The following is a 21769-nucleotide window of genomic DNA, read 5'->3' on the forward strand; positions in this document are numbered from 1 at the left end:
ATGGTTTGTCAATAAATGTAAGCACTTCAATAATTTAAAGAACCGTTTTTCTATAGGATAAAGTTTACATTATACAGGAATAAGCTAATATGAACTCAAACCTATGTAATCATAATTTACCCAATGATACTTTGTTTTTGTTTTTTTTTCTTTCTAACTCTCGAAATTTGAAGTCAGGCATGTTTATTTTAAAGAGTAAAGGCCCCATTCTTGGTTATGATTAGAAGAGAAATGTTCATTTTTGAAGACCGGAATTAGCAATCCAGATGATAATAAAGTGTGACTGTATCGATAACAGTTGGCACCAAGTAGTCATTTTTCAGGTGATATATTAATGAGATGTAAGGGGTAAGATGGGAATAGTTGATATCCACATTAAGCTGAAAATGATATTCATTTCTTTTTATGACTTAAGAAGTATTCTTATTTGAGTATTAATTCTGTAATATAAATTCTCAACATAATCAAGTACACTGCAGCCTCGTCATAACATATTCCACAGTAGCTGAAATTTGATAACGTGTGGGTCTGGTTTGGACCTATCAAAGGGCTTTAGTCATCAGCAGTACTGACTTCAACACAGCACAGTGTCACCTGTGATGTGTCCCTCAGAAATGGACCCAACCAACAGCGGATTGAAATTGAGGCTACAGTGTACTCACTGTATTTGTGCTGTAGTTTATATTGTATTACTTTGGGAGGCGGGGAATTACTGGACAATAGCAGGAACATTGTGTGTGTGTTAAATTTTTTCTGTGTGGTTGTGTATGTGGTATGTGTGTTTGTGTGTTTGTATGTGTGAGAGAGATTGTACCTTATGTGGAGTCTGGTTGTGGTTTTGGACCAAGACCATATCCTTAAGGTTTTATCACTTATCTTTTGGGACCATTTCCTTCCTTTAGTATATCTAATCATCAGAGTAGACTGGCGTGGAATTCACCAGGTGAGTGAATAGGCCTGTCTGAAGTGTGCTGAAGCCAGGATCACCTGTACTTGGTCTTCATTCCAGTTTGACTTTACATATTAGCTTATATGCAGACTCATCAGAAATTAACATAATTGGTACATGATAGTTTTTGTATAATGAAATGGTACGTTCTGAGTTTTAGAAGTTTCTTTCAGTTTCTCAAATATTCAGGTATTATTCATGCATTTCATTATAGCGTAAGTGAAACTGAAATTGGCTGTTAGATACCCCATTCTGTAAGTATAAGCACAGTGAGTCTGTTTCTCCCATTTCCTAGCTAAAAATACAAACTGCATTCTAAAAAAAAATTCTGAGACCAGATGTTATTCCAGAGGGCTGAAAGTTGTCTAAATAACAGGCTCATTTCATGTCGTATTTCAGAGCTGTTAGCAGTTGCCTGATTGATTTAGTTGGTAATGTTTGCAGTTTCACACGCGATACACACACAAATATGAATGTATGTATAAAACACCTTTTGAGAAAAAAATGGTAAAGAATATATATGTGTATTTTATATTTCTGGTTTAGGAATTAAGATGTTAAATTGAATGCAAATTTTAAAAATGCATATCCTGAGCTATGTTTTCCTCTTTCTTAATTTGCTCTTTATTTTCACAATTGTACTTTGTTTAGCCTGTGAGGGGCTAAAGTTTTCTTTGGCCGTATCACCCAATGTGGCCTTTAATATTTCTGGAGAAGACACATATTTATAATACATTAAAATCTGAAGTAATAATAAGAATGTCTTTAAAGATAATACTGACAGTGTTTACATAACATCCTGTATGCACCCTCAAGAAAATAAAGTTTTGTTAATACATTTGTTGTAACTCAGTACTTCATGGTGGGAAAATTGTTTATGTTCAGTTAAACCAGTGTGTGTGAGTCCAAATACATTTAGTTCTTTTCTAATAGAAAATACATACATCTTTAAAAATGAGATAATTTTCTTCCCCAGAGAAATTTCTTGTAAATCCTACTTATGAACGAAGTGGCAAAGGAAGGAGGTGTGTTTTAGGGGTTTGGGGAGTAGGGGGGTTACTTTTAAACCTGAAACATCAATTGCAAATGGGAGCATATTATAAATAATTTTTAGTAAAGAAGTTAATGACACCAGTCTGATTTTTTTTTTTTTTTTTTTTTTTTTTTTTTTTGCGGTACACGGGCCTCTCACTGCTGTGGCCTCTCCCGTTGCGGAGCACAGGCTCCGGATGCGCAGGCTCAGCGGCCATGGCTCACGGGCCCAGCCGCTCCACGGCATGTGGGATCTTCCCGGACCGGGGCACGAACCCGTGTCCCCTGCATCGGCAGGCGGACTCTCAACCACTGCGCCACCAGGGAAGCCCCAGTCTGATATTTTTAATATTTGCCAGTATATCACCTTTTCTCATTTCTGAGCATTTAGCAATACTTGCTAAAAAGCTACTTGTGTAAAATTTGAACTTTAAAATGTCATCCTTATTTCATTACCCACTTTTATTTTTGTTGCTTATTGAAGGTAAAATTCCTTTAGGACCAACATCTATATATTTATAACACATACATAATTTCAAAATTAAGCCAAATTACTTTAATGTTGTATATATTATATAGGAGATCACATTTCGCCTCAACTGCTTGAAATTCTTTGCTTTCTTCTTGAATTCCACAATGCTACTAGCCATATCATAAGAGCAAACAATTGTATGGCTCTTCTTAAAGTGATGCAGTATAGAGTCTAAATTGTTATGATATGAAAATAGTTTTGCTGCTGCTTGGTTTTAGTAAAGAAAACATTTTAATACATCTCTAGTTCATATACAGATGTCTTAAATCTGCAGTACAGTATATTTTAGAGTTTAAGAAATGGGAGTTTTTAAACACTAGAGTTAAGTGAAATACCCCTTTAGAGCCTAAGTGCTCTTTAAAGAACTCCTTTTTAGAGTGGTCAGAAGGGTCACTAAATATTAGCAAATTGAGAAAATTTATAGTTTTGCTACATTTTTTAAGTTGCTTTTCCCCTTTTGGTTTCTGTAGCTCTTCATGTAGCTAGATAATCAATGTGACAGCATGTAAGCTACAAATAACTTAGTGTTAGAAGTAAGTTGTTTTGAATTGGGCCACATTCATAAGAAATTTTCTTATGAAAGGATGATTTTTTTTATTGTTAGCTGAAGGAGAAATGAAGAAGGTAATGCTGCTGGTAATAGCAACAATGTATCTTGCTGTCTGTGAAAGCTGTAATTCTTTAATAAAAGTATGTAGAGAATTGATTGCCTTTTATTAAAAACTTTTTAATGTGAATCCTTTTCTTATAAATACTGAGTTGTGACATACATATTTCAGTTTTTCAAAATAACCTTTCTACTTGGGAAAAATGACTTAAAAATACCTTTCTTCTTGGAAAATCGAACTGAACTCAGGATGGAACATGGGTGACCTAAATTGAAATAAACTTCACTGTCAATATTGTTTTAATTCCTCTAAGTAGCAGTTTGAACTACTGTATTATGTTTTGTATATATATTGAGCAATGTGATTTTTAAATGCAGGAAAAAAATTTTAATTATATAGATTTCTTTTCTATACTTCAGCTTGCAATCTTTTTTTAAAAAAATCTGTACTCTTTTCTTATAGATCTGCTCTTTTCCTGTTTGTAATAAATGTTGGTCCATGTCTGTGTGATTATTCAGATTGTTCTCTAAAATGCAATATGCTTTTTAATCTATAGTTTCTTAAATGCATGTATAAATGTAGTGTAGGGGTATAAAAGAAAACAAATTTTGCAAACACTGAAGTGAGTAATCAAATATCTGAAAGTGATATGGATAATTACATACTATTTTTAAAACAAAGGAAATATTTACATTTACTGTTTTAAGTAGTAAACTTCTATTTTAGGTCTTACTGAAATATCTAATCCCATTCATTTTCCCTTCCATTATTGTAGCATAGATGTTTAGGTTTTGTCACTTCCACTAACATGATCTATACATTTTTTTCCTTGGAGCCTTTTCTTTTCACCCCAGGCTTTGCAAAATAAAACTATTTGCAAAAAGACGTAGTTAATTCAGATAACAAAATTTCTCTTAAAAAAAATCTTGTTTTTTAATTCTTTATGTCTTCTAGGTAATTTGTTATTTTATGTGAAGTGTAGCCCTTTATTTTCAGGCACAATCTTGTACTAATCAACCTGATCATTTTTGTATTTCTTTATAAAACAAATTTATAATCATTGAGTCACTTATAAGAATACTGGGGGGAAAGGTTCATTTTTTTCCCCCTCTTCAAAGACTCTTAAAATTTTTAGCCAGGCTTTTTTATATTCTGTTTTTGTGTATCTAATAAGAGTTATGGTATATTCTGAAAATCTGGAAAAGCCATCTCTAACCAGATTTTTTTTTTTAAGTATATACATTCCAAAATTTGCTGTGAAACATAAAGGGCTATTGGATCATGCAGTTTGAGGTTTCCCTGTGGGTAGTAGTTTAGCCTAAATTTCTTGGGCATTTATGGAATAACATAGTAATATACAATACCAAGTACTTAGTGTTTTAAATTACCAGGGGTTGTAGTCAGTAAGGTCTTGGGGGATTAATCTGCTATACAACCCCCTCACCATCCCAAGAGATACTCATTAAAGGTAGGCTCCAACATGTGGCATCCATGAATAAACACAAACTCCCCTAAGCCTTTTATAATACTGTGGAGTTCCATATTTGGAAACAGAACTAACCCTAACATGAAAAGCCTTTTTTAGGATGCTCTGTGGTTTTGGTCCTAACTTTGAGCATAAGGGAACCTGGTGGCAATTAATTGACTTTCTCTTAAAAGACAAAAAGGCCTCATAAAGGCTCAAGCATTTTCTAATGGGTTAGTGTGTGCTTTCAACTTGCAAACAGCTGTTCCTTTTAAATGAATGAGTCTGGCACAAGGCATTTCCAAGAAATGAAGATGTCTGAAATAATACTAGTGATGTCTATGAAAAGCTGTACTTCTTAATGTGGACAAGAATGCATTTATTTGCTTGTACATAACTTCCTTTTTAAACTTTAACTTTTATTACTAAACATTTTTACTCTTAGCAACTTTGGAGCAGAAAACAAGTAGTCGGTTAGTATAATGGCATAATAAATTCTGTATAAAATTTTCCCCCACGTATTCAGAATCTGCAGCAAATTCAACAAAATGGTGAATATTTGCTTTGAATACAACCTGTTGAGAAACTAAACGGCTTTTCTAAAGCTCAGGAAAGCATAACCTGGGGTAAGTTTTACCATTTTGTATGCTAGGAAACCTCCAAAGAAAAACTTTCTGTTTGGAAATGTTAAGTGATACTTCTGAAAACAGAGTCTGATGTCAAGGACAGTACTGAAATGTTTTGGAATACTTACTTTGAAATGTAAAAACGTCCAAAGATAAAGTCCCAAAGCTATTTTTAATCTTCCTAATACTTTTTTATTCATGTTACAGAACATGTTCAGTTACAACCTTTTTTTTAAATACAAAGTTTTAGCTCTGGCATATACAGCTAACATTATAAGTCTTTGTCTAAAGATTCCTGTATATGGGAAACGGTCTTTTTTTTTTTTTCTCTCTTTCAGTTTATTGAGATACAATTGACATGCAGCATAAGTTTAAGATGTACAACATAATGATTTGATATATGTATGTATTGTGAAATGATTACCACAGTGTTTAGTTAACATCCATCACCTCATATAATAACAAGGGAAATGGTCTTATATTGATGACAATTTCTGTAACTTTTTCATATTCAGTTTGAAGGAAAAATGTGCTGACTATTTCATGATGATGGCTTTCTTGAAATTTTTTTAATTCAACAGACTATGGCTATGTATGTATTACATATTGAAAGCCAAAATGGATATTAGGTTTAAATCAGATTTAGAGCTGAAAGATGAAGTAGCTTAGCCCCCTGTTTTATACATGTGTAAAATAAGTCAAGAGATTGTTATCCTTTAGAGCCAAAGTTTGCAAATAACATAACTTGACGATCACCTGGGAAGCTTTTAAAACATTCAGGCTTTGTAATTATTATTCCTGCATTGCTGACTCAATCTCCAAAGGATGGACATGTAGGATCTGTTATTTTTAGGTGTTTCTGGTAGCCAGTTTTGGTAATTGAGGCTTTCTTTAGAGGGCAATAATTGAATCTTATTGCCATGAGTATATTTCATACCTGGCAGAATACTCCCTATACTTGTCTGGAGTATAAAGTGATTATTCTTTTGACTATACCGTGTTGTGGTTTATCAATCAGTATATAGTCAATCAAGAAGTAATCTTTAGAGGTATCTACAATTTGCTTGGTAGTATTTTTGACAGTGTGGTGACTATTAAATCTGCAGTCAGGTTTAGGGTTGCGTTATTGAATTTGGTCAGTTTTATTTATTTGTTTGTTTGTTTATTTATTTGAATTTAATTTTATTCCTGGATTTGAAGCCTGATTTTCTGACTCCATAAACTTTTTATTTTAAACACAATATAATCACCTAAGTGCCAAATTCTAAGAATCAACTTTTAAGGATGTCTTATGTGTTAAGAGAGGGCCACTAAAGCAGTGGCTTAAAAGGATTACTGCAGGGACTTCCCTGTCGGGGTCCAATGGTTAAAGCTCCCCACTTCCACTGCAGGGGGCACGTCCAGGGTTTGATCCCTGGAGGTTCGATCCTTGGTCTGGGAACTAGGATCCCACATGCCGTGCAGCATGGCCCCCCAAAAAAAGATTACCTCAGCTTTTTTTGATAGCTGACTCTTATCCTTACTCCTGAGAATTTTTAAACATATGAATACCACATCTTCATATATTCAGATTATTAGCTAACATCCATTCATTTAATTAGTACTTGAGTCTTTGTAATATAAAAGACTTTCTAATTCTTTTGGGAGGGGTGAAAATGGATTGTTGTCACAGAGAACCATTCATTATTTCTAGCTATTCCTGTAGTTCAGTTTCGATTCATTTCTAAATTTTTCATTACACAGATGAGTGTGTTTAACTCATGTCCCTTTATTTAAAAATTTTTTTTCCTTAGTGGCTTTTTTTTTTTTTTTTTTTTTTTTTTGGCGGTACACGGGCCTCTCACTGTTGTGGCCTCTCCTGTTGTGGAGCACAGGCTCTGGGCACGCAGGCTCAGCGGCCATGGCTCACGGGCCTAGCCGCTCCGCGGCATGTGGGATCTTCCTGGACCGGGGCATGAACCTGTGTCCCCTGCATCGGCAGGCGGACTCTCAACCACTGTGCCACCAGGGAAGCCCCCTTAATGGCTTTTGATAGTTTTTAAATGAAATGTTATTTTTTAATGGTATTTTTAGTATTTCTAGTTAATGTCTATTCTCAAGAGAGTTGGCTCTTTCCAGCTATAACAGAATTTTGCCACCAATGATATTTATTAAAGTACTCAAATAATATCCAAATTTCATAAAACTTAAATGTCAAAAATGACATTACCTTAACAGAACAGCTGGTGAAAGTGTGGATTGTCATAGAAGAGCTTAAAAGTATTTGGGGAAGATTGCCAACAGAATAACTTGGTTTCCTGTATTATCTATACATTTATTTTAACTCTTTCATCCACCATTTCCTTTGATTACCAGTTTTAACTATTGTGTAATAAGTGATTTTTTTAAGGTTTTGTGGTTCTATTAATTAGAATGTTAATAGGTGAGAAAATGCTTAAAATATATTCATTATTTAGATTATCATTCTTTTATTTTTTTATTTTATTTATTTATTTATTTATTTATTTTTGCAGTACGCGGGCCTCTCACTGTTGCGGCCTCTCCCGTTGCGGAGCACAGGCTCCGGACGCGCAGGCTCAGCGGCCATGGCTCACGGGCCTCGCCGCTCACGGCATGTGGGATCTTCCCGGACCGGGGCACGAACCCGTGTCCCCTGCATCGGCAGGCGGACTCTCAACCACTGCGCCACCAGGGAAGCCCCAGATTATCATTCTTTTAGATTAAAGATTCAAATTATATGTCCATCACTTAACCTGATTGACCAGTTTTTAACATCTGACATAAACTTTATCAGTTCTGTTTTTCGTGAACCATAGGAGATAGGGTTGCGTACATCATGACGTCAGTATATTTGCTAATAACAAAGATATTCTCGTACGTAAAGAAACTTATGAAACCCAGGAAATTTTACATTAATAGAATTTTAATCTGCAGTCCGTTTTCTTCTTTAATTATTGATCTAATAATGCCCTTTAGAGCAGTTTTCTTTTAAATCAGAATCTAATCCAAGATCATTGTATATAGTTGTCATTCCTTTCCAGTCTCCTTGGATGTTGAACAGTTCCTCAGTCTTAAATTTGATATTTCCTCATTAGATTCAGGTTATATACAGTATAGCTGAAAAGCTACAAATGGTTGTGTGTCCTCTTCAGAGACACGTGACGTTCATTTACCACTTATTGATGATATCAGCGTTGACCATTTTCTCCACTGTGTAGTTACTGTTTTTACTTTTCTAACTAATAAAATAGTGGGGAGATATTTTGAGATACTGTAGAAATCCTGTTTCTCAACAACTGCCCACTCAATTTTGAATCTATTACAATTTTTGCCTGAATCAGTGATGTTTTTCTGACATTATCTGGGGTTTTTCAGTGTATTTATTGTTGAATATAAATACGTACTTAAAGTTCAAGCTTATTTGTATTTGAAAACTTGTTGTAAAGTACTAGCTTCTCCTTGCCCTCATTTTTTTTTCTTTTGAACAGCTTACTAATAGTTAGAAAAGAGGATGATTTACAAGATTTGTGCATTTTATGATTATAGCAAGTTTTCCAAATATAAAAACATATATTCTGTCAGTAATGCTTTTAAATTCTCTCACAAATCATAAGGGGAAGAGTAAAAAATTTGCTCCCCAACTCATAAAGAAACTTAACTGGTTGTATATTTTCATAACAATCATTGTAGGCTATGGGAAATAAATATATTGATTTACTTAGTTGACCAAATGGCAAATTATTTCAAGTAAGAATACGTGTTTTAAAAGTCATGAGATCTTTGATTTTAAAACAGATTAAAAACTGAGTCAAAAAGATCATCTGGATAAATATTTGTGTTTGAAAATGCTATATTTTTCAAGTACTCATTTAAATTCTCAGTTGTTGGAGGTACAAATTAGAAAGTTAACACTTCAAAGGAAATAATTTCTCTATCAGCAATTAAAGGGTGCCTAAAGCATGGAAGTGGTATTTTCCTCAAAGTAAGCTGTTCAGTTGTGCATTTAAGTTTCCCAGAGTTCACAGAATAGTTGATGAGATTTACACTTAAAGAACAGACGTTCCAAGTTGAAAGAACTTACTTATACATGTGTCTGTGATTTAATATTTTATAGTTAGTTGGGGTAGTTATTTGCCGTGTGTCTCAATGGCACAGTCAGAATTCTCCCCATTATTACTAAGACAGTGGCCTGATAATTTTTGCTAATGTGGAAGGGATGTTTAAATAATTGTTAATTTATTTAAAGAAATGCAAGGAATTTGTACATTTTACAAAGGATAGTGTGGAGGAATAGCAATGACACAGAATTTGGAATCTGGTGACCTAGGATTTACTGCTTTTAGCTCTTCCATTGAATCAATGTGACCTTAGGGAAGCCATTAATTTTTCTCTCTTTTTTGCCTTCCCAATTTTTTATTATGAAAATTCTGAAACAAAAGTCAAAAGAAGTATTACAGTAAATACCTATATACCTTCTTCCTTGATTCAATGTTATGTTTTGCCATACATATTTATCTTTCTCTATACAAAGAATATTGTCCTACATAACCACAATACCATTATCCCACTGAAAAGGAACAGTGTTCTAATATAATTTCATACCCAGCCATGTTTATATTTTTCCAACGGCCTCATATTCTTTCTAAAATGCCTTATTTCTATGATGGGTGAAATCACTTGTATTTTATCTTATAATTGTCCTTCTGCTGTGCCTTTTACTTAAATTTAACACAGAGATTTCATATTATTTCTCACTCTTGTTCCTTCCCCTTCCCAGTAGGAAAACTAATGTGAATTCAAGTGTTGTTTCCAATAATTTGTAAATTATGATATAAGATGGAAACATCCCAGTATTGATTATAGACAAGAGCTGTCTTTATAACTATCCTGATATTAGAGAGTGGGGTGGGAATTTTTAATATTTTTATTACTAAGAGGCAACTTATTTTATTCTAAATTTAAGTATATTTGCAGTGAGTTAAAAGTTTTGAGGATCTTACCCAAAATATGCATAGGATTGTACTTGTTCTTAGAAATAAGCAGGTGTTTTTCAATTATATCACATTTTAAGTGTAGATCTACAAAACTAAATTTCATGGAAAAAATATTCTACGTGCACGTTATTTGAGGAAAAAGTGTGTGAGGATATTTTTGGAGGTGAAATATTTTCTAGAATAGATTTTTAGAAATAAAGAATGCATTTAAAAAATCCATTGTTGGGCTTCCCCGGTGGTGCAGTGGTTGAGAGTTCGCCTGTCGATGCAGGGGACACGGGTTCGTGCCCCGGTCCGGGAAGATCCCACATGTCGTGGAGCGGCTGGGCCCGTGAGCCATGGCCGCTGAGCCTGCGCGTCCGGACCCTGTGATCCGCAACGGGAGAGCCCCGCGTACCAAAAAAAAAAAAAAAAAATCCATTGTTGATTTTCAGTTGTTATTGATAGTGATTTTTTTCTTTATTCTGATTACTTGCCTAAACAGTAATAGCCAAAAATAATTAGGCCTTTAATATATTTGGGGCACTGTGTTTAGTACTTTACATGGGATATCTGACTAATCACAGTTTACCTTTTGAAGTAGGTAAGTATTATCCCATTTTTTTCAAATGTTCAGCTTTTCTGAGATCTAGAGTTCTTAAATAGCTTTCCTAAGATAACTACTAAAGTTTAAGCTACTGGGAAGTAAATAGGAAAGCTGGGGGCTTTATACTCAGATAATCTAATTCCTAGGTCTGGGCTCCTACTCACTAACCATTGTACTAACAGCCTAATGGACCTAAAACACAGTTGTAGAAATAGCTAAATAGTAGGTTCATAACTGACTCCTTTTTTCTTTGCTCAAGTGTTTCTTGCATTCTTATTTAGCTGTTAGGATTTGGGAGTACATTTGAAAAATGTATAACTACTCAAAACCACATAAAATTGCTACAAATATTTTGGAAGATGGTATAGTACAATAACTAACACATAACTGCATCTTAGGGTTTGTATAAAATCTTAGTTCTAAAATTCTACTTTGCAAAATTCTGTTTTTACCCTTCACGATTTTTAAACTTCTGCACTATGCTTGGTTCAAATTTCAAATAGAAAGGAATTCTGAACACAAAAGCAGCAAATCGTAGCAATTCTGACCCTTTAAGAAATTTCTAAGAATGTATTTTTTATAGCTCTAAATATTTATTTACATTCAGCGTTAATGTGAGAACAAGAAATTTTACCTTCGTTTCTGATTTAGCAATTAGGAGTTTTATTAGGATGGAATTTTCTCAAATCAAGGCCAGAATTTAGGTAAAGTATGTTACCTTTCAATCTGCTTACTGAATGGTTGTCTCTACTTTTCTTTCCATAGACGTCTTGCAAAATAAGTTTTCTGATAGGACAGTCTGTACTTTATTGTGATTTTTTTTTTTTGGAGGGGAGATCTTTAAAATGTTTGAAGTTATGAAGCAAAACTTCATGAAAAAATAAAATGAAAGATTAAAGGCAGGGAGCACAATATCTAGCTTCCTTTTTAAGAAAACGTGAAAGAGGGTGTTAATTCCTATAGTAAATGGGAAAATCACATTTATTGAAGATCAGCATTTCCAGTTATTTGAACCTTGTGGTTTATCAGACTTAGAAATTCAAGACATACTTTTTGAGTACCTCCCCAGACTATGTCACTGAAGACTGAAATATCTTCATGCATCTTCCTGATACAGTTCAATTGATTCTAAATAAACCATTATAATGTTATATCAAAATTTAAATTACTTACCTTATAAGAGAATTTAGCAGTTCTAAGTTTCCCACAATTGAAGAACTAGAAATTTCATGTATTCTGTAATGCTTATTCTTTTTGGATAGGATGATACTTTTTGGATAGGAAGAAAAGTATAAGCTGTACTTTAAGTTTTAGGAGATTCTGTGCAGATTAAAATATGCAGAATTCTGTTAGCAAGTCCTTTTGGCAAGTAATTTTACATGTGGAGTCCTTAAACGTATCGAAAACAGTAGGTAGAATGAAGACTTACAGATGACTATTGATATATTTGCCTGGATTATATTCAGATAAAATTGCCTGAAGTGTTACACTGTTTTTCTGTATCACAATTGACTGTTGGATTTATGGATTCTGAAAATAGTCATCTGGTATATTTTCAGGCCCCACACCATCTATATATTTTCATAAATTTTTATGTGGCTTCGGGTAAAAACATACATGAAAACGCCTTCTTTCAGGTTCTTTCATTTTATATATCAGGAGAAGATGGAATTAACTTTAAAGTGTCTACTGAGTAATGCATGCTAGACACTTAGATGCTATGGACACATTAGTGAACAAGTTTACAGTTTTGTGTAGGAGACAATTATAATACTGGGTGGTAGGTGCTCTGAGAAAACATGGGGAGTGTATGTTAGGTCAGGGAAATCCTCCAGAAGAACAAGACTTTTTTTTTTTAACATCTTTACTGGAGCATAATTGCTTTACAATGGTGTGTTAGTTTCTGCTGTACAACAAAGTGAGTCAGCTATACGTATACATATCCCCATATCTCCTCCCTCTTGTGTCTCCCTCCCACACTCCCTAATCCCACCCCTCCAGGGGGTCACAAAGCACCGAGCTGATCTCCCTGTGCTATGCGGCTGCTTCCCACTAGCTATCTATTTTACATTTGGTAGTATATATAAGTCCATGCCACTCTCTCCCTTCGTCCCAGCTTACCCTTTCCCCTCCCCGTGTCCTCAAGTCCATTCTCTATGTGTGCATCTTTATTCCTGCCCTGCCACTAGGTTCTTCAGTACCATTTTTTTAGATTCCGTATATTTGCATTAGCATACAGTATTTGTTTTTCTGACTTCACTCTGTATGACAGACTCTAGGTCCATCCACCTCATTACAAATAACAATTTCGTTCCTTTTTATGAGGAACAAGACTTTCTAAATGGAAGTATGAAATTACACACACAATCCCTGGCAAAGAGAAGCACTAGTGCTGAGGTCTCAATGAAAGGGAGAAAAAACACGCTCTGTTTGAGAAGTTGAAACAGCTTGATAGTTTTAAAGCTTAAGTTTTGCTTCTAGCCCTTCGCAGTATTGTAAACAGATGAATTGTGACTATTTCATGAAAATTTTCTTAATTACAAAAACACTAGCTCAATAGTTAATCTAGAATTGCAGCTAAGCTGTTAGGAAAATAGAGCTGGAGAAAAAGTATGAACATCTGAAATTTCATGATGGCTAGAATTATGTGAATGTAATTTTGCTCTAGGAAAACCGTAAGTTGTGATATTTATAATTGTGGGCCTTTTTTAAAGCTCAAATGCCTACAGAAATTTAGAAGTTAAGTGAGGGGAGGTTTCCTTTACAATTTTCAAAGAAAATTGCATGTTGGTTAGAAATTCTCTTGGTTTCACTAATTTTTACTTTGTATTTGTGTCTTAAAAAAGTAATAAGAGTTAAGAAGCTATGAAACCTTTTATTCTCTATAATAGCCTTCATATAGTTTGAGGAAAATGATATTAATTGACCAGAGTATTCATTTTGGAGGAGGAACAAAGCCTTTTCAAAGGGAGAAAATTAGTTATGTTTTATTGGTAGGTTAGACTTGAGTAGTTACCTTGAAAAAGTTGGTTCCTAGAAAAATTCTTGCCATGAATAAAATCTGTTTTTACTAAATGCCAGTCCCAGGATACCACATTGTCAGTATGTCTAGTTTATCCAATAACATAGTTCCCAGATTGACTTCTGCACATACACAAAGAAGATTGCTCATCTGTTACATGAATTTTATTAATGAAGAAATGTATAGGACACTATCCTTTTATTTGGTTAAATACATAAGTTAATATGCAAGTGTGTACTAAAAGGGACAGTTACACCAAAGGGACAAAACTTTTTAAATACCACTTAACTTTTATTGATTATAGTATTGAGGATTGAAACTTGGTTTTGAATAAAACCTGAAACTCATGTTCTGATGTCTTGTGAATATTTTCGGAATACTTAAAGACTGACTATAATTTAGTGAAAGCACAAGAACTGGGTTTCAAACTTCTCTTTTTGATGAAAAAGTTCATAAATTTCATTCTCTAAATTTTCAAATTTTCATGAAGTCCAAAAATCTATTAGGGAGGGTAGATTGCCTATCTATGGCAGTATGTTAAATTAATATGAGGGAAGTATTAATAAGAATTGTATTGGTGTAATAATGATAATATTGTATATTTTAGAAAGACATTGGTATTATATGAAACAGTGTTTTTATAGCAGTAAGTAGTTGAGAAATTATAATGGAACTTTGATCGCTGAATTAGCGAGTTCTGGCTCTTGATTGGAATCTTCAAAAACAGTAACCAGGGTCCTATTTCAAGTAGAAATTGAATATAGTTTTTTTTTAATGATTCATTTTTAATGAATTTATATCTGTAAAGTAACATTTTTATATGTTTAAGAATCAGTTATTTCTTAGTCATAAATTCAGATAGGATGAATAATTATTAGAAAATAAATGTACGGAGTGAATACTAGGATACCCACTTAAGTATAAAATTTTGTGCTTGATAGCTGCATGATAAATAATTCACATAGTAAAGTCTCTTCTTCAGTCACTCTGGCCTCCTTAAATATTCTAGACACATTCCCACCTCAAGGCTTTTCTTTACATTAGCTATTTTATCTGCTCTAAAGATACTTATCCAGATAGCTGCTTGGCAAAATCCCTTGCTTTCTTCAAATTTTTGTAAAAGTGTTATCTTCTCAGTGAGATCTGCTCTTGCCCGTATTTTAAATTGCCACCCCTATTCCCAACACCTCAAAACTCATCCTTTCCTCTATTTTTTTCACCTATAGTGCTTATCTTCTAGTATACTGAACAGTTTACTTATTATAGTTTGTATTTTATACATTGATATGTTTCAGGAATCTACAGCAATGCTTGGCACATAGTGGCAGTCTAAATATTTGTTGGGTGAAAAATGCACAATCGGAAATAAAACTGAATTTATCATTATTTTGCAACTTGAATTTTAATTTCTAAGAATTAGAGTGTGACATCTATAACTATTATTTTTCATCAAATTATACGTGGGCAATATCTTTACTGTTAACATAGGTTTTAAAAATGTCTCTACAGTTTTTCTAAAACTACAAAGAAACTATCCTTTTGAATTGTCTAATACCCTCAGCCATTTAAGTATTTTAGAATAAGCATCATTGACATTTAGAATTATTCTGTCTTGATGTATGACCTAAAAGAAAGGTTTTTAAAGAATTATCCAATTTTAGTGCTTGCTTCGGCAGCACATATACTAAAGAATTATCCAATTTTAAAGAATTACAAAAGGGCATTACTAATTTACCTAGCATTTTGAAGTACCTTTAAAAAAATTGCTTGTTTGTAATTCTGAAATGCTTTCAGATAAAACTTTAAAACCTGATATAGAAAATAAATGCCTGACTGGTTACAAGAAAGATTTAGGTGTATATATTGAAGTAAAACTTCTGAGACATTTGTATGTGTATGTATGAGATAAAAACAGGAGTTTTCACAACTTGATTTATCAAATTTCACAGGTTTTTTGTCAGATTAGTAAAGCATAAACATTTCAATTCTTAACCACCCTTTTTCACTTGGACTAATACATATGTGCACAATGCCAACATCCAATTGATGAGTGGAAATTCTTTAAGACATCTAGATATTTAAAAATATACAAAGTTCCTGTTTTAACTTAATCCATAAACTTTATATAGATTTATTTTTTAAAAAGCAAGTATAAAAGATGAATTACTCCAGCTTTTGTCCTTAAAAACAGTACTTCTGTGTTAAATGTTATTTATCATTTTACTTTTTGTTTTTGTAACTTTCACCCAAACTTCACTTACTTTGGCATGGCAAACATTATGGGTAAACTCAAATTGCTGGTTTATAAAGTATTTCAGAGAACTGAATTACACTTACTTGGGAATTCTCCAATACATTAGAGGAAATATATTTGGTTTATTGAATTCTGTAATTTTCTTTTTTTTTTTCTTTTTTTTTTTTTTGCGGTCCGCGGGCCTCTCACTGTTGTGGCCTCTCCTGTTGCGGAGCACAGGCTCCGGATGCACAGGCCCAGCAGCCATGGCTCACGGGCCTAGCCGCTCCGCGGCATGTGGGATCCTCCCGGACCGGGGCACGAACCCATGTCCCCTGCATCGGCAGGCGGACTCAACTACTGCACCACCAGGGAAGCCCCTGTAATTTTCTTAACCTTTGAAATTTAGTGTTTCAAATAACATTGGATTTTTAAGTTTTTAGTTGCTTTTCAAGATAGTTTGCATACAGAATTTTTTCCTAATTTTTTTGAAGCCAGATGTTAATAAAATATATTGAAGAAGATTTGGGTGATATGGTGAGCTTGGTTACTCAGATAAATGGTCTCACTGAAAACAAGGGCTGCCGGGCAGAATTTTAAAACATCTTGAAGAACTGACAGCGTAGTAAAGAATTACCAAGCCAAAACCTAACTGGAAAACAAACACACACACAAACAAAAATAGGAATGCTGGGAGATAAGCTGAGTTCCTAAACTGTTTTTACCCTGAGAGCCTTTGTCAAACTGGGAGAACTTGAGCTTCAATTTCAAATGCTTATAGGAGTTCATGTAGCAAAAGTCAAAGCCCAAGGCTTGCCCAACAGGACACCCTCTTCCTCTGAAGCTGTGTGTAGGTAATACTCAGGATGACAGTGAACCAGAAATAAATCTGTGCTGCCTTATTAACCCTAGAAGACTGAGGAAAGTTGGTGTGGTCCTGAGCAGAGCAGAATGGGGAAGTCCTGGGATGTTTCAACAAGTTGGCACTTGCATGGATTTGTGTTCCAAATAAACATCACTTGGGTGGTTCAAAAAATTTTTGAACCATGCATGTAAGGTGGCCTCAACCTGAATTATGCTACTAAGTGCCTGATAATCTTTCTCAGACTTTTTCTGGAGGAATGCACCTTCATCCTAAGCCACAGAAGAATATCCACGAATATTTTTCCAAGGAAAAGGAGTTTGCTTGTTAAAAACTAATCAGGTAAAAAAAACTGATACAGCAGAAACATCTGCAAAGACTTCAAAGACTAGAATTAAGATGGAATTAGGTTAATAACAGATTAGACACAGGTGAAGAGAGAATTGGAGAATTGAAGAAATCCAGATTGGAGTTTAAAGAAACAATGACATAGGAAATATGAAAGGATTAAGGCCACAAAGGGTAGAGTGAAAATGTGTCTTAACTGAAGTTCCAGAAGTAGAAGAGAGATCGGGCAGAAGCACAATTTGAAGAGATAAATTCTAAGAATTTTTTTAGGGTGATTAAAAGAATTCAGCAGATTCAGGATGCTTAATGAAGCCCAAACAGGATTTAAAAAAGAAAAATTCCCATGTAGACACAATGAAACTACAGAAAAACAATGAGAACCAAACCCATCTCAAAAGCAGCTGGAAACAAAAGGACAAATGGTCTTCAAACATATGGCAGTTAGGTTGACAACTTCCCAAGAGCAACAGTAGAAGCCAGAAGACAATGGAATTGCCTCTTCAGTTTACTTAAACCTGTCAAAAGTTCTATACACAGGAGAAAAATCTTTATGGGGGTGAAGAAAGACATTATAGGCGAGGTCAATAAAATAACATTGTCAAAGTTAAATATGTATTTTTTTTGATAGGTAAGAAGTGGGTTTATTTAGAGACACTCCACAGAGTGTGGGCCATCTTGGAAGGCAAGAAGCCACATATATTTTTTGACATTTCCCATTATAGTATATAACTTCCTCAAACTAAAAGAAATGATATATATATATATATGTATATAAAGAATATTCTTGTTTCGGTAGTATCCGCTGGATTACTCAATATTTTTCTTAATAAGATTCTCCCTCCAAAGTCATTCTTTTCTAATGAAAGTTCTCATAGATGAAAGGACTTTTGTTAGAATTGTAATTCATGTTATATTTTTACCTTCATTTTTTTGAGGAAAATGATTATGAATTTTATTTTTATTTATAAGTTGGTAAATCTTATTTGATTGGTTTAGTGCCAGAAGTTTATAAAGATTGTGGCATGCAACAGTTCTTTTGTATTTTTAATTAAATTTTATTTTTTTATACAGCAGGTCCTTATTAGTCATCAGTTTTATACACATCAATGTATACATGTCAATCCCAATCGCCCAATTCATCACACCCCCACCCCCACCCCCTGCCATTTAACCCCTTGATGTCCATATGTTTGTTCTCTACACCTGTGTCTCAATTTCTGCCCTGCAAACCAGTTCATCTGTACCATTTTTCTAGGTTCCACATATATGCATTAATATACGATATTTGTTTTTCTCTTTCTGACTTACTTCACTCTGTATGACAGTCTCTAGATCCATCCACGTCTCTACAAATGACCCAATTTCGTTCCTTTTTATGGCTAAGTAATATTCCATTGTATATATGTACCACATCTTCTTTATCCATTCATCTGTCGATGGGCATTTAGGTTGCTTCCATGACCTGGCTATTGTTAATAGTGCTGCAGTGAACACTGGGGTGCATATGTCTTTTTGAATTATGGTTTTCTCAGGGTATATACCCAGTAGTGGGATTTCTGTGTCATATGGTAATTCTATTTTTAGTTTTTTAAGGAACCTCCATACTGTTCTCCATAGTGGCTGTATCAATTTACATTCCCACCAACAGTACAAGAGGGTTTCCTTTTCTCCACACCCTCTCCAGCATTTGTTGTTTGTAGATTTTCTGATGATGCCCATTCTAACTGGTGTGAGGTGATACCTCATTGTACTTTTGATTTGCATTTCTCTAATAATTAGTGATGTTGAGCAGCTTTTCATGTGCTTCTTGGCCATCTGTATGTCTTCTTTGTAGACATGTCTATTTAGGTCTTCTGCCCATTTTTGGATTGGGTTGTTCATTTTTTTAATATTGAGCTGCATGAGCTGTTTATATATTTTGGAGATTAATCCTTTGTCCATTGATTCGTTTGCAAATATTTTCTCCCATTCTGAGGGTTGTCTTTTGGTCTTGTTTATGGTTTCCTTTGCTGTGCAAAAGCTTTGAAGTTTCATTAGGTCCCATTTGTTTATTTTTGTTTTTATTTCCATTACTGTAGGAGGTGGATCAAAAAAGATCTTGCTGTGATTTCTGTCAAAGAGTGTTCTTCCTATGTTCTCCTCTAAGAGTTTTATAGTGTCCGGTCTTACATTTAAGTCTCTAATCCATTTTGAGTTTATTTTTGTGTATGGTGTTAGGGAGTGTTCTAATTTCATTCTTTTACATGTAGCTGTCCAGTCTTCCCAGAATGCAACAGTTTGTTAAAGTAAATGTTTACTTTCAGATTTTTACCCATCTATATTACTTTAATAATCTTATTATTAAATGTTATAAATACTTTATAAAACATTTTAAGTAATCTTGAGTGACATCAATGTCTTGTTCCATTAGTTAACATCCATTTTTAGGTTTGAAAATTATCTAAGTAAGTTAAAATTTTATGGTAGTACTTCTGTACTTTGTTTTATCAGTTTGTGTTATGGTTGATTGTTCCTTTTACAAATGCTTAAATTCTACTAGGTATTTACATGTTGCAAAAATCCTTTGCCTTAAAAAATACTGTGAGTTAAATAGTTTAACAATATTATACATCTTAATATCTGTATGCATAATACATGTTGTTACTTGTATACATTTTTAGAGTATTTGGAATTTTTTTAAGAATTGATGGTTAAATACAGAAATATGTTTAAATATGAGAGAAGCCCCAAAAGGTTATATATTATCTAAAGAGTTTTAAAATACATATTTGTGTATTTTAAAATATGGTTCAAAAACCCAAGATATGAAAGGGACCTACAGGAAAAAGTTTTTCATCTATCCGTCCCAATTCCCCTCCCCAGTGAAAAATGTTCAGCTTATTTTTTTCCTCTCCTTTTACATGAACAGTTGCCTCTTAGGTTTTGTTTTACACCTTGCTTTTTTTCTTTTTTGCTTAACAAAGTAAATTTTAGAGAGTGTGTATTTTTTTTTTTTACAAGTACTTATTCCTTATTTTGTTTAATCTGTCTTCTGCTGAAGGACATTTAGGTTCCTCCCAAACTTGTTTTATTACAAACATTACTGCATTGAATATATGTGTACATGTCATTTCCATCTGTAAATATATCTAGGTTATTCCTAGATGAGGAATTGCTGGATCAAAGAGTATGAGGGATTTTTTCTTAACCAAATTGCCTTCCGCAGAGGTAATAATTTGAAATCCCATTAATAATCCTTGATATTGAAAGTACACTTCCTCACAACTTGTTAATTCAGTATATTATTATACTTTAAAATTTTTGCCAGTGTTCATAGTTAAACAATTATAATATCAGTATGGCTGTGACTTACATTTCTCTTATGTATGAGATTAAACCTGTTTTTATACATTTAAAGTCCCTTTAGATTTCTTTTTCTGAGACTTGATCTCCTTACTCCATTTTTCTGTTTTGTTTTTTCTTATCTGCAGGAATATTATACGTTAGGGGACTTAAGGGAAACTTAACTTTAGCATGATTTGCTATTTATAAGTTCAGGTAATTTTGATATAACATTTAAATAGTATGTTATCTTTATTGTTTATGTTGTTTTTCTCAGTATCATACTGGAAGGAATGATAAATATGCTCTCTGAGGTGAAAGACCAATACTTTCATTTGTTACTTTGGTGTTCATGACTTGCTTTAAATAATTTTCTTTCAAATGTTTTGTGCTTAGATTTTCATATAGTTCTATATGAAATAGAACTATTTAAATTATAGTTCTATAATTTCCCACTTAAGTATTACGTTTGCAAATTATTTTTCTCATACATGTCTTGAACTTTTTATATTCTTGCACCTCAGCATTAGAAAGATATGAGGAGACTTGAATACCCGTATGTAATAATAATAGTTTTAAGTAGATTTTATAAGTGTATATTTCTGTTGCTAGTTATATATTTTTTCCCTTAAGTTGATTTGCCTATAATTTTTAAGGAAAATCTTGATTCACAGTACAGATTTTCTTGAGCTATTCAGTGTCACTGAAGACAGTAGGCATCAAAATCATGAAGCCATCTTTCAAGAATGATAGCTCCCTTTGAAGCGAGTCTTATGTGTAAGGATTATATTTGTACTACTTATTTAACATTAAATATTTTTAAACTAGTTTTCTCAGTGGTCAGGTAAATACTTCATAAAATCTGGTTTTTGAACATTTATGCCCTCCTATCCAGCAATGTATCTCAACTGTAGCAATTTGAAAGTCCATCCTTAGAGTATTGTGTGCATATTGTGAGATGATGAGGGAATGTGGGGAGGAGGATAGAGCAATGGTCTTGTCCCTGTCCTGTCTTCCCTTAGGTTTAGGGAGTGATTGGGAAAGGGCTGTTAGGAGCTCGACTTCTTTGAGAAGCAGTATTAGGAAATTTTTTATTTTCCTGTTATTTTTTACATGTCACAGCTTTCGATAATCTGACATCCCCACTAACCTGTTACACAAAGCCTCGACAAAATCAGACCTGTATATTAG

The 21769-nt window shown here is 33.6% G+C and overlaps 1 protein-coding gene across 1 annotated transcript in view; it reads left to right on the plus strand.

Moving 5' to 3' along the window:
- CSTF3 (cleavage stimulation factor subunit 3) overlaps nt 1-21769 on the plus strand; it is a 71909-nt gene that overhangs the window by 14690 nt on the left and 35450 nt on the right. The window lies entirely within an intron of this gene.

Source organism: Mesoplodon densirostris, chromosome 7, assembly GCF_025265405.1.
Source record: "Mesoplodon densirostris isolate mMesDen1 chromosome 7, mMesDen1 primary haplotype, whole genome shotgun sequence".
NCBI classification, from domain to species: domain Eukaryota; kingdom Metazoa; phylum Chordata; class Mammalia; order Artiodactyla; family Ziphiidae; genus Mesoplodon; species Mesoplodon densirostris.